The sequence below is a fragment of the Lycium barbarum genome, chromosome 7 (assembly GCF_019175385.1).
Source record: "Lycium barbarum isolate Lr01 chromosome 7, ASM1917538v2, whole genome shotgun sequence".
Taxonomy (NCBI): domain Eukaryota; kingdom Viridiplantae; phylum Streptophyta; class Magnoliopsida; order Solanales; family Solanaceae; genus Lycium; species Lycium barbarum.
Window position 1 is genome coordinate 28,629,281 of NC_083343.1, and position 13,062 is coordinate 28,642,342.

The following is a 13,062-nucleotide window of genomic DNA, read 5'->3' on the forward strand; positions in this document are numbered from 1 at the left end:
CATCAGAAAGATCTCGCATTTGTGACTCAAGTTTTTGAATCGAAGCGGTGTGAGAGCCTACCACTTCAGTCAAGTTTTCCATCTTCTTGTCACTCTTGTTTTGGTTTTCCACGATCTTCTCAAGCATAGATTGAATTCGAGAGGTCCCTTGATCATTGGAAGGACCCTCTCGCCAATTTTGAGAGTTGGAAGAATGGCCTTTCGGTGGAATATAAGCATTAGAATTCCGATTACCATAATTGTTGTTGTTGTTGTAATCCTTCCTATCTGAACCACCATATTCATTTCAGCCATATTGATTGCTTTGTTGTTAGGGTCTCCATTCCTTTTGATAACCCCCTTGCGAGTTATCAATATAATTAGCATCCTCACATTGTTGTTGGCGCTCTAGATAGGTCTCCTCCGAGACTTGATACATTCCGGGAGCATGAGATGGAATTTCTTCAACAACATTTACACCCTTGGCTTCTTTCTCCGCAAGCCTCTTTGATAGCAAATCCACGGTGGTTTGCAATTGAGCAAAAGCATGATCTCGCACATGATTCTCTTTGGCCACCGCGGCAATAGAAGGACTACCATAGGACAAATATTCACTATCATTGGAGTGCCAGGCTTGGTGATGACTGGTGAGCTGATCCAGCAAAGTAGTAATATTTGTAAAAGTCCGATCCATGAAAAAACCACCCGTGGCCGTATTAACCGCAATTTGATTCATAGTGTCTAACCCCTTGTAAAACTTATCCATGAGCACATTCTCCGTGAAACCATGATTGGGAGATTGGGTTAGATCGTACTTGAACCAATCCCAAGCACTGTGTAGTTGTTCGCCCGGTAATTGCTTGAACTCAAAGATTTCGTCTCGGAGTTCTGCCTTTTTGCTCGGCGGAAACCGCTTCTTCAAGAAAATATCGGATAATTCGGCCCATGTGTGGATTGATTTGCTTGGAAGCTTCTCATACCATTCACGAGCTTCTCTGATAAGAGAATATTTGAAAAGCCTCGACCGAAGAGCATCAGAATGAACAACGCCATTTGTTTGTTGAGTACACACATGCAAGAAATTATTGAGATGGCGAAGTGGGAAATTGTCCGAAGAATTTTTGAAGTACCCCTCAAGTTTCAAGAAATGGTAGATATGACTCTCCGCTTTGAATTTAGCATTTCCAACTTGAGGAGGAACTACCATAGCCTCATACTCCGCATCATTCATAAAATCCGCAAATACATTCTCATCCTCTCCCGCTACCGGTACAGGTGCAAGAGGGTTTATATGGAGCCCCTCTTGATTTTGATTTCTTCGATTGTTTTGGTTGGCTCTGCTAGCCATCTATTGCCTAATAAAAAAGAGACAACAGAAAGAGTGATGGAATAGAAAAAGGTTTAAAGAAAAGTATTTAACAATTAGTAAATTTCAAAACCGTATTCCCCGGCAGCGGCGCCAAAATTTGAAACGCTCAAATTACACCTAAATTATGGCGTAAGGCGGTCGATGTCAAATATAGTAACCCAACTAGGTTGGGGTCGAATCCCACAGGGAATAAAGTGTGAAACAAATACTAATCATATATTTTACTAATCTCTAAAGACTTTAGTTCTATTCTGACGAGTGTAGAAAAAGGGTTTTGGTTTGTATTCGCTATTCTGAAGTATTTGGAATTTGTTTGGATTAAAAGAACCAAAGTTTTGTCCCCGCTGTGATTAGATGTTATGCAATGGGTATCAATATGATATATTTCTAATGGTCGTGGTTTTGTATGCACTTAATCTCTAATGCACTTTCTAATATTTTCAATAGTTAGACAGTATTTCTTTTCATGATTTTCCCAATTACAGAAAAGTTGCAAGTAAAATTGATTAAATATGCCAAGTAGAACTCTTCTTATCCCTAAGTGAGTTCATTAAACGAGGGTTAGCGCCCCGAGTCCTTGTTATATTATTTTCAATTTAAGCCCTAGTTCATCTTTCCAAACAAAACTAGGGTTTGTGCATAAGTAAGTGTTTGCAACCACTAACTAACAATTAATATGAGAAATAATAAAACACATCACAACCCATTATATATATATGATATGTTAGACACCCATTACATAAAACCCATAATTTGGGTCCACAGCTTTGATTAAAGAAACTACTCACACATATTGTTTACAAAAGTAAAAAGCAATAATAGAGACATAAAGCTTACAAAGTGTAATAAAGATGGTGGAAATAGAATCTTTTTGTCTTCACTAAGCTCCAAAAGTGGTGTATTCAATGCTCACCCACCAATGGAACTAATGTTAAATGTTGGAGAATGTCCAAATCTCCACAAAAAATCCTAAAATGTTCTTTAAATAGGCTCCAAAAACGCACAACAACAATTGACAAAACTACCCCTGGTAGCAAGATCGATGGACCGTCGATAAGTTCGACGATCTATCGATGCCTCCGTCCTCTGTCCTTTGTTTCTTCAGTTATATGGTCTATTTGACGGTGCCGTCGACCAGTTCCACACTCCGTCGAGTCTTTCATCTTTCTCTCTTCTTGTTGACAAATCTGTTCGATGATACAAACGACGAAACGTCGATCAGTTCGACGCTCCGTCGATGCCTCCGTCCTTTGTCCTCTTTAGCTAAGGCCATCACTAGAAAGTTGAATTTATCAACGCTTCAAAGGACGGTCTGTCGATTGATCGACGGACCGTCGAATCTTCATTTCGGGGCATTTTTTCCTTTTTCCTTTGTTTTTTGCTTTTGGGCTATCGTATTCCTAAAACATAACATAAACACATTAAAATGACCCAAACTTACTTGAAAACAATCAAAATTCATGGTAATAAGGTGTCGAATGTGCCACAAATTCGCGGCACATTAACCGCCATGGCGGTACCACAATGATGGATAACAGAACACCACAGCGGTCTCACACAATTCCCTGATGACCGCCACAGTGGCAACGGGTAGCAGTCAGTCAACCGCTGTAGCGGCATCATCTTCCCCAACAGAAAGCCCAATTTTCCAGATTTCAAACCCCACTACTTGAGTCAAAAACTTGTTTTTAAGCACGGATCGGGTTGCAAATCAGTGTGCATGAAGTTTCAACCCCATTGGGGTGCTGTTCTAACTACAAACTAGCCCGAATGTCTAGAAACTCCAAAAATCTTTTTCAGGAATTTCCTTTACTATGTTCAAGTTTTACGGCTTAAATCTATGCTATAACTACGCTACGTTCGAGAGAAAGGTTATCCTAACGATTAACTAGTTCAGATTACTCATAAAATTTGTCCTAGTGGTGTGTTAACTCAAAACCCAAAAACCCCTACTTTGTGCTACAAAATCCCAACCTACTAGACTTTTTACTTCTAAATGTGGTGTTATTGTTTAACTAGGGAGCAAGGGGGAAACAAATTTTACCTTGTTTTTCGAGGAATTGACGGAGTGGATGGAAGTTGAAACTTTCTTGCCTTGAAATCTTCCTCCTTCTTGTGGATAAAAGAAAAGTGGATGAATAGAGAAGCCTTGTTTAGTATTGAATAGGAAGAGTAGGGAATTGGGAGAGTTTTATGTGGAGTAGAATTAGAGTGGGGCTAGGAGTTTTGAGGAATATAGAGAGAAATTTCGGTTATGTGAGAAGTGGGAAGTGAAGGGATAGGGGCTACTGCCCCTTACTATTATGTCTAGCGATTGGCCGCTGTGGCGGCACCGTTGCCACTGCAGCGCCAGCGCCATAGCGATCCAGCTAGCCGTTATGGCGGTTGCTTGAAATTCATTATGAATGTTGCGGGCGGCCTATGTTAGCGCTGTGGCGGTATCGTCCTGGTGGTCTTATAGTCGCTAGGGCGGTTTGACCAATCCTGTCCATAATATTCTTGGTATGTTTTGGTATATTCGAGCCTTACATCATATGGTGACCTCTAGCAAATCACTCCTTGCCCTTGACTCCTTCTTGTCTTGATAACTTGCGAAGCTTATATAATCCAGCCGACTCCAAATGTGCCTGATTATAGTGTGAGTCATGAGATAGGTGATGATCACCAGTATGGTGTAGGTACATGACCCGAAAGGGCTGAGTGTAATCAGGTGATTTTCTGTTGAGTTACGCCTGAGTGCGCCAAGTCACGAAAGATTCCTCGGCTATGTTATTCGTCCTATTTCCTTCTGTTAAAATTGAGATACGAGAGTACGAATGTGCTATTAAAGCCCTAGCTACTAAATGTGTCACCTGTCAGCGCCTGTTCGATCCTTTTCCATTCGAGGACGAACGGTTGTTCAATTGGTATATGATGTAACGACCCGTTTCTTCGTTACTGTAAATGTCGAGGAAACCCACAACTCTGACTTCTTAAAAATGTCTTCGTTCAGTTATATTTCTGGAAATACCTAATTCAATCAACAATAATTGTGCGCATCGCATGAGAACTTGAAATATGGGCCACCCGGCCCAGTTGGGCTACCACAATGTCTGTAAAGGAACTACTGCGGCAACGCTATAGCAATGAAAGCACCGCCATTGCGGTAAGTGTATCTGACCGTAGTGGTCACTCAGCCGCCTTAGCGGCACCACTGAAGCGGTGAACATACCGCTAAAGGGTTACAAACAGTGGAAATGCCTATTTAAGACTTAATTTCGGGATTTGAACTCATTTTCCAAAACCCTAAAAGTCCAGCCGCCTTTGGAGAATTTATGGAGCCAAAAATGATATCTTCTTGGGAAAGGTAATCCTTATAACTTCACCCATTCATTCTTCACATTAGTTATTTCTATTAAAAGTCCTTCATCTAGAAGCCACAAAAATGGGTATCATAATTTCCTTGACTCAAATAGTTTTGGCTAGTTAATCTTAATATGGATTTCATTGAATTCGCTACACTTCAGAATTTCGGGTTGTTGCGCGGTAAATAGACTAACGCAAGTTAAGGTGTGTATGGTGCCCCTACAAGTAAGAAGGGATACTTAATGATTCTAATTAAGATTCCAAAGACATTTGAAGAGAGAGAAGAAAGCTTGTTGGAGAAAGGTAAGGTAGAGAGTGTCTTACCCCTTGTACAAATGTACCAGCAGGTATTCCTGGTAATTTACAGGATTATAAGTTGAACGGATCGAATCGATGAAATCTGAACTGAATCAGGAAAAGTTTGCAGACACCAGTTACTATCGACGGGCCATGAACATGTCGATGGACCGTTGATGTGCACCGTCCCTGTGTTTCTGCAATCAGAGATTTGCAAGCGTAAGTCGACGGAGCAAGTCGATGGACCGTCAACACGTCGACGGGTCGTTGACCCGCTTGTCGAACCGCTTCACTGGAACTGGAAATAAACGACCCCTGCTCTTATTTTTCAGATTCCACTCTCTCCACAAGTCTTGAAGACTCTAGAAAATTCCACACACTTCCCTAGCATAAATCCAAGGTAAATCAAAGATCAAATACCAAAAATTAGTAGAATCAAGTGCAAGGATGCTCTCTAGGGTTTGTGGAAACCAAGAATCTCTTTGGTGTTGAAGTGTGGTTTTCCTCTAAGTGAGGTATTTTCATCCAAATTCCATCTCTACATCATCAAAGGTGAGTTTTATGTTCATTTCATGTTATTAAGAGTATTGAGGGGTTGAAGGACTTGGGTTAGAGAAGAAAGTAGAATATGAGTTCAAATATGGAGAAAATGGTATTTTGAGTAGTAAGTTAATGTGAATTATGATTCTTAAGTATGAGAGGAGTATAATCTGGTTATAAATGATGCTAATGACGTCGTGGAAGTGTTATGTGAAGAATAAATGTTATGTTGGATTATAGTTATGGTTATGGATGACGTTGAAGGTGGATTTGAGAAGTAAACAATGTTTAACTTGAAGATCTATTGATTATGATAATATGGGTGTTCTTATTGATGTTTGGGAGTTGTCTTATTTTATGGAGGAAGTTATCAAAACAAAGGAAATGTCGCCCAATTTTCATTAGCTCTTAGTTGCTTTAGCTTTAGCTTAAGTATGTTTCCGGTTGTCTAACCTTAGTACAAATTCTCTTGAATGTAGAGTCGTGAGCTTAGAAGGAAAGCGTTTAGTCGATAAAGTGGAAGAGACATAAAGGAATGTCAGGCTAGCCCTTCTTTCTAAGGCATGACTTCCATCACATAACAGTTTCTATCTTTCCATGACTTTCGTACATTTCGGAAATTACGAGCCCATGATTATTAAGGGATCTCATGAGATAAAGATAAGAAATGAGTTATGATAATGATGATTTTAGTCATAGAGGTTCTAAGCTTACGAAAGCATGCTATTATGAGATTAATGATCTTGATGTATGACTTCCTTGATTTTTATTCATTATTGATAGTCTCACCTCATAATGCTATTTCCTTCAAGGCGAGACATGATGACTATGATGGTTCCATAAGATAATCGGAGGTTACCGACCTTATGTCACTCCGATAGAGTCACAACTTTTACTTGAGATCTTATGCATGCTTCACGTTGAGTGTATAATGATGATTACACCGTGCCTAGATGGCCGGGCAGCACCGCTAAGGCAGGCGGCTTACTACACCGTGTTTATATGGCACAGGCAGCACCACTAGTGGGTGGCGTGACATGATTACCCCGGACGCGGGCTAATGATGTTATTGATTCAGACAGTTTATGTATGTATGTGTGATATAGTTAAAGGTAAAAGTGAGCATGCATGATTCCGCCTCAAGAGGCAAGCAGTTACAGTTATCCTTTCTTCTTGTGCTTTCTATTTTTCCTTATTATGTTATCATATATGCCTTACATACCCAGTACATTGTTCGTACTAACATCCTTTTCTTTTATGGACGTTGTGTTCATGCCCACAGATAGACCGGGAGATGGTGCAGACGCTTAGGAGCTTACTCAGCAGATTTGTAGGAGCACTCCACTACTTCAGAGTTGCCATCTCTTGGTATATTCTTTTGTGTATATATTGGGGCATGGCGGGGTCCTGTCCCGCCCTCATGATTTCAGTACTTCAGTTAGAGGCTCGTAGATACTTGCATGTGGGTTGTAGATGTTATGAGACTTTTTCAGTGTATATCTTGTACATCATTTTATAGCGTCGTGGGCTTATGCATATGTACATATTTTGGGAGATTCGAAAATTGTTTTATGACAAGTTCTATGTTGAAAATGATATATATATATATATATATATATATATATATATATATCCCGGTTGAGTACGATAGATAGCATGATCAGTGGTTCTCGGTAGCCAGCTCCGAGTACCTGTCATGGCCCACTAGTTGGGTCGTGACAAAATTATTCCCTCTTGTTCATTACCCTAGAATGATTACTAACTTAGTTTCTTATTTCCTTACTAGATTATAAATGGTCTCTTTTATGAATCTTGAAAATGGACCTCTAAAGGAAAGAGCTAAAAATGGTAACTTTACCTAGCTAATGGCTTAAAATAGTTGACCTTATTCATGGAAGAAGGTTGATAAATCACCTAGTATGGTTAAGAATAAAATCTCGAGGTAGGCTAAGTTCCCAAATTTACCTTATCAATTCGAAGTTGTTACACCTCAGAAATTTTTCGTGAGCCAACAATGAATAGACCAACGAAGGGCATGAGTGTGTGATGTTTTGCTAAGTAGGGAATGACTATTTATGAACTTTGGAAATAAGGAAGTTGCAGAATTTCATTTCAGCCCAGTTGGTCGTAAAGTGGAATACGGCCCGTAAAGTGATTTACGGACCGTAAACTGCTATCGTCCTCCAACATTTCAAAATTTCAACTTTCTATCAAATGCTTCGAATGGTTAAAAACGACTTGGAATACGGACCGTAAATTGAAATACGGCCCGTAAACTGAGTCGTAAACTGCCATGATCTTCAGCCAACCTTTCTGTTCTTGATATGCTTAAATACGGTCGCGAGGGACGGACCGTAAACCAGTATACGACCCGTAAAGTGGGGTTTACGACCACTGTGCATTTCGACCACTGTTCATAAAAATCAGATTTTAGCTATTAAAAAGGAGGGACCCAAGTTCATTTTCTCATTTCATCTTCACGAAATTTCTCCCTAGAAATCTCTAGAACACTCCAAACACTTCAACCACAAGAATACCAAGGAAATAAATGATCATCAACACCAAATCTATGAAACAAAGTGTATGAAACCTAATTGGAAGTCATCTCCTTCAAGAAATTCCGAAAGAGGTGAAGAAGGGTTTTGGTGCTAAAGGAGTGATTCCACTCTAGGCTTGTTCCACCATCATCTAAGGTATGTTTCATGACTTTATCATGTTATTTAAGGTATTGGAAAGCTAAGATGCTTGAAATGTAGAAGAACATAGAAAATGGGCCATTACTGAGTGAATAGTATCACAATTGAATGATAGTTGAATGGAATCATGAACGTTGATAGGTTGTGATGATGAATACGTTATAAGTGGCGTATAGACCATGGAATAGGCGTGAAGTAAGCAAAATTATGATGATGAGCTAAAACCATTAAATGTGGAGAAATTGGAGACAAATGGTGGATTTTGCTAAATATAGATAAGTGATGAATGTTGATACGATATTGTGAGTGTTGTTGTAAATGTTTGGGAGTTGAAATAGAACATGAGAAAAGTAGCAGAAACAAAGGAAACGCTACCCAATTTTCTCTAGAAATAACGCTGCGTTCTTATGGTCGATTGACTAACTATAATGCGTATTCTCTCGTGAAGGTAGCAACGTGATATTGAAGGAGAAAAAGTGAACGATAGATTAACTAAGCGACAAAGGTATGTGATGCTAATCCTTTTCTTTCTATGGCATGAATCCCATGATATGATTCTTCTTCCTCTCCATGATTCTCCTATATTCCGGAAAGCCAAGAGCTTAAGATCATGAATAGCTATATGAGTCAAGAGATATGATATGACGTTCCTATAAAGTAAATGATGTTGTCCATTTTATACACTCACCTTACATACTAATCCCTTCAAGGTGAGGCAGAATGTTCATGAATGCCCATAATGGAATCGAGGGTTCACGACCTTACGTCACCTCGATAAAATACACTTGTTCTAGAGTCCCTATGCGTGCACAATTGTGAGAATATTTTGATAAGCATATTATTATAAGTATTTCATAATGAGCATGTCATAATCATATTACACCGGGCCTAGTTGGCCGGGCAGTCACCGCGAAAGCGGGAAGCTATACGATACACCATGGACAGTTGGCATGGGCAGACACCACTAGTGGGCGGCATGAGATGGTACCCCGGACGCGGGCTAATGTTACTGATTATCACACCGCACCTATATGGTCGGGCAGTTTATATATATATATATATATATGATATGCATAGATGAGATGATGATAAGCATAAAAGTAAGTCAGCATGCATTACTTTTCATACGGTTCCTAGCCAGGTACAGTTGCTCTATACTTGATGCTCCCTTTATTTTCTTGATGTGTTGTTATTGTTCATGCCTCTCATACTCAGTACAACATTCGTACTGACGTCCATTTTCTTTGGACGTTGTGTTCATGCCCACAGGTAGATAGTGAGGTGAGCTTGATCCGGATTCTTAGGAGCCGTCAGGTGATTGAAAGCACTCCATTGTTCGGAGGTGCTTATGATTATTCTTTTGGTACATATGTATATTTTGGGCATGACGGAGTCTTGTTCCGTCTACATGTATAGTATGTCAGTAGAGGCCCGTAGATGCGTAGTGTGGGTTAGATGGTCTCACGAGAGGCTTTTATGTATATGTATGTATTATTTGATGGCCTAGACGCTTATGTATACAAAAGTATTTTTATTTTCCCAAATGAGAAGATGATTTTCATATGTCCTAAGCATGAATTGATAAAAGAGCATTAAATGGGTAAGGTGAGTAGCCGAACGAGTGGTGCTCGGTGGCTAGCCCCGGGTACCCGTCACGGCCCCCAGCCGGGTCGTGACAGAAGTGGTATCAGAGCAGTTCGTTCTTGGATGTGTCTACGAGCTGTGTCTAGTAGAGTCTTGTTTATGGTGTGTTGCGCGCCACATGAATAAACAGGAGGCTACAGGGCATTTAGGAAAATGACCGTCTTTCTTCTTATGAGATCGTGCGATAGAGCCATGTGTAAGATTTTATCCTCCCTAAAAGTGTGTTGTGATTTCAGAATGCCGCCAAAGGGAATAGTTATAGCCGCCCAGAAGGGCAAAGCCACGACGAAAAGACGGGCAGAAATAGAGCCTCTGATGAATGTAGAAGAGGGCGAATCACAAAATGAGGCTTCGCCCAATGTAGAAGAGCAAGGAGGAGCCTCCGCTCAAATTCCTCCGCCAGCTGCTTCGGGTCAACAAGTGACCGAAGCTATTCATCTATTGACGCAATTGGTTCCGCTAGTACGAGAGCCCGTGATTTCCTGACTCTAAATCCTCCGGAATTTTTCGGGTCGAAGCCGGATGAGGACCCACAAGGCTTCATTGATGAGATGCTGAGGACAGAAAATGCACCTCCTCCCGTTTGGCAAGAGTTTGTTGATGCTTTCATTCACCATTATTTGCTGCCCGAGGTCCGCCGAGCTAGAGCAGACAAGTTCTTGAATCTAAAGCAAAGAAGCATGAGTGCTCGAGAGTGTAGCCTGAAATTTAATTCTCTGGCCAGGTACGCCCCGACTATGGTGGCCGACATGGGGGATCGAGTGTACAGGTTTGTGAGTGGTTTGGGACCATATCTATTCAAAGATTGTTTAACGGCTTCATTGTAAGATGGGATGGATATTTCCCGTATACAGGCCTATGCTCAGAATTTAGAGGGACGACAACAGCCGCCAAGGAGTGATCGTGATATTGACCTGTTACACCTCGGAAAATTTCCCGTTGGTACGCAAGTAAATGAACTAATGATGTGTGCGAGGAGTGCGAGTGTATAATGTTTCATGGGAAATGTATGTAAAGGGATATGGATGATTAGAATGAAAAATCGAGAAATGAGAAAAATTGAAAGTTGGCAAAACTGCCCAGTGGTCGTATATTGCAAAATACGAACCGTAAAGTGCAATACGGTCCGTAAACTGGCAGTCGTAAACTGCCATGCAAAAGCTTCAGCTTTCTGCCAGTGGTCGTAAAGTACAAATACGGACCGTAAACTGGTATACGGTCCGTAAACTGCCAAGTCGTAAACTGGCATGCCAAACTTCAACTTTCTGCCAGCCGAGGAAATGGTTAAATACGACCTGGTGGACGGACCGTAAAGTGATTTACGGCCCGTAAACCATGTTCGTAAACCACCATGAAGGCAGCCCAGCTTCTGGTTCTGGAAATGGCTAAATACGCCCATGGAGGACGAGCCGTATAGTGGAATACAATCCGTAAATCTCCATGGACGACCACTGTTCACCCAGCACAGATTTTCCAATTCATTAAATATGAGGATCAAGACTTATTTTATTTCATTACAACATTACACCACTTCTCTCTAAAACTTCTCTCTACATTTATTATATGAGTTTTCAAGGATTATAAGCCATCAATAACATTAAGACAAGTGAATCAAGGATAAGGGAATCATCAAGGATCATCCAAGTCAAGAAATCCAAATGGAGAAAAACTAGGGTTTTGCTCAAAGAAGAGTATTATCAACCAAAGCTTGTTCCTACAACTTCTAAGGTAAGATTCATGATTTTTACAAGATGTTTAAGGTATTGGAGAATTAAAATACATGGATTATAGAAAATGTGGTCAACTAGGTCATAAAAGATGAATAGTGACATTTTGAGAAATAGTTTGAATTGAGTTATGAATGTTGTTGTGTTGTGATATGAATGTGTCATAAATGGTATTAAGATGATGAACTAAACACTTTAGACGAATGGACGAAGATGGGTGTTATGACTATGAATGTGGGTGAATTATAGGCAAATTGAGGAATCTAGATAATGTGAATGACTAATGGCCATTGTTATGATATTAATGAAGGTATAAACGCTAGCATTGGAAGGGAACGTGCAAGTGTAGAATAGTTCGACGGAAAGGTATGTAAGGCTAACCCTTCTTTCATAAGGCATGGTTCTTGGCCAAATTCCTAATTCCTCTATATGAGTATGTTGTCTTCACATGGTTGACATTCCGAGCTCATAAGCTCACGACCCTTGATATGTACTATGATTATACTATGTTTCTCGTATGACGAGTAAGTCCATAATGTGGATGTAACGATAACGATGAGGATAGTAATGATAATGATATCAAAAATGATGCAAAAGGTGCCTACGGGCTATTATACTTATATGTGCCTATGAAGGGCTATAATGAACCCTGAGCTTATAACGCCGGGTAGAATATATGTATATGAATATGAATATGTATGAAGTATGTATACGATTACGAAACACGCGCGCACGTCTGCAGATGGTACGGATAACCCTGAAGCCTTGGTAGGGCCAGGTAGAAATAACATTGAGCCTTGGTTGGCTAAGTACGTATGAAACACCGACCCTTATGGTCGGGCACGCTATGTATGTATATAAGTGTATGGCTATGTATATAATATGAATATGAATGTGAAAAGACTATGTATAAGAATACGAATAAGGACATGTATACGAATATGAGCACAAGTATGGTACGAGTACTATTATGGGATACAGATGATGACGTAGGTGTACTAATACGTATGAAAAATTGAAATTCCTACGAAAGGCAGGTAAGTACTATGATGATGATATTACTGTCTCCCCTCCTATGCTATTTCATATGATATCTATTATGCTTCTATATTGATGTTGATCATGCTTTACATACTCAGTACATTCTTCGTACTGACGTCCTTTTGTTTGGGGACGCTGCGTCATGCCCGCAGGTGCACAGGGAGACAGACTTGATCCATAGCTGCTTGTTCAGAGATTGCATAGCAGAGCTCCATTTCTTTCGGAGCCGTAGCTTTTGGGTACTTATTCTTTTGTGTATATAATTATGGGCATAGCGGGGTCCTGTCCCGCTCATACGATATGTCATACTCTTAGAGGCTCGTAGTCATGTGTATGTGGGTAGAGATGTTCGGCCATGTCGGCCCATGTTTTTTATATCTTTTGTTAGCCACGTCGGCCTTGTACTTATGATGTGGCACAGATG

General features: G+C 40.3%; 1 non-coding gene across 1 annotated transcript; it reads left to right on the forward strand.

The window, feature by feature from the left end:
• Positions 1-761: 761 nt before the first annotated feature.
• Positions 762-868, forward strand: LOC132604824 (small nucleolar RNA R71). Its single transcript, XR_009568918.1, has one exon. It is a non-coding gene; the product is annotated as a small nucleolar RNA R71 (small nucleolar RNA).
• Positions 869-13,062: the final 12,194 nt, after the last annotated feature.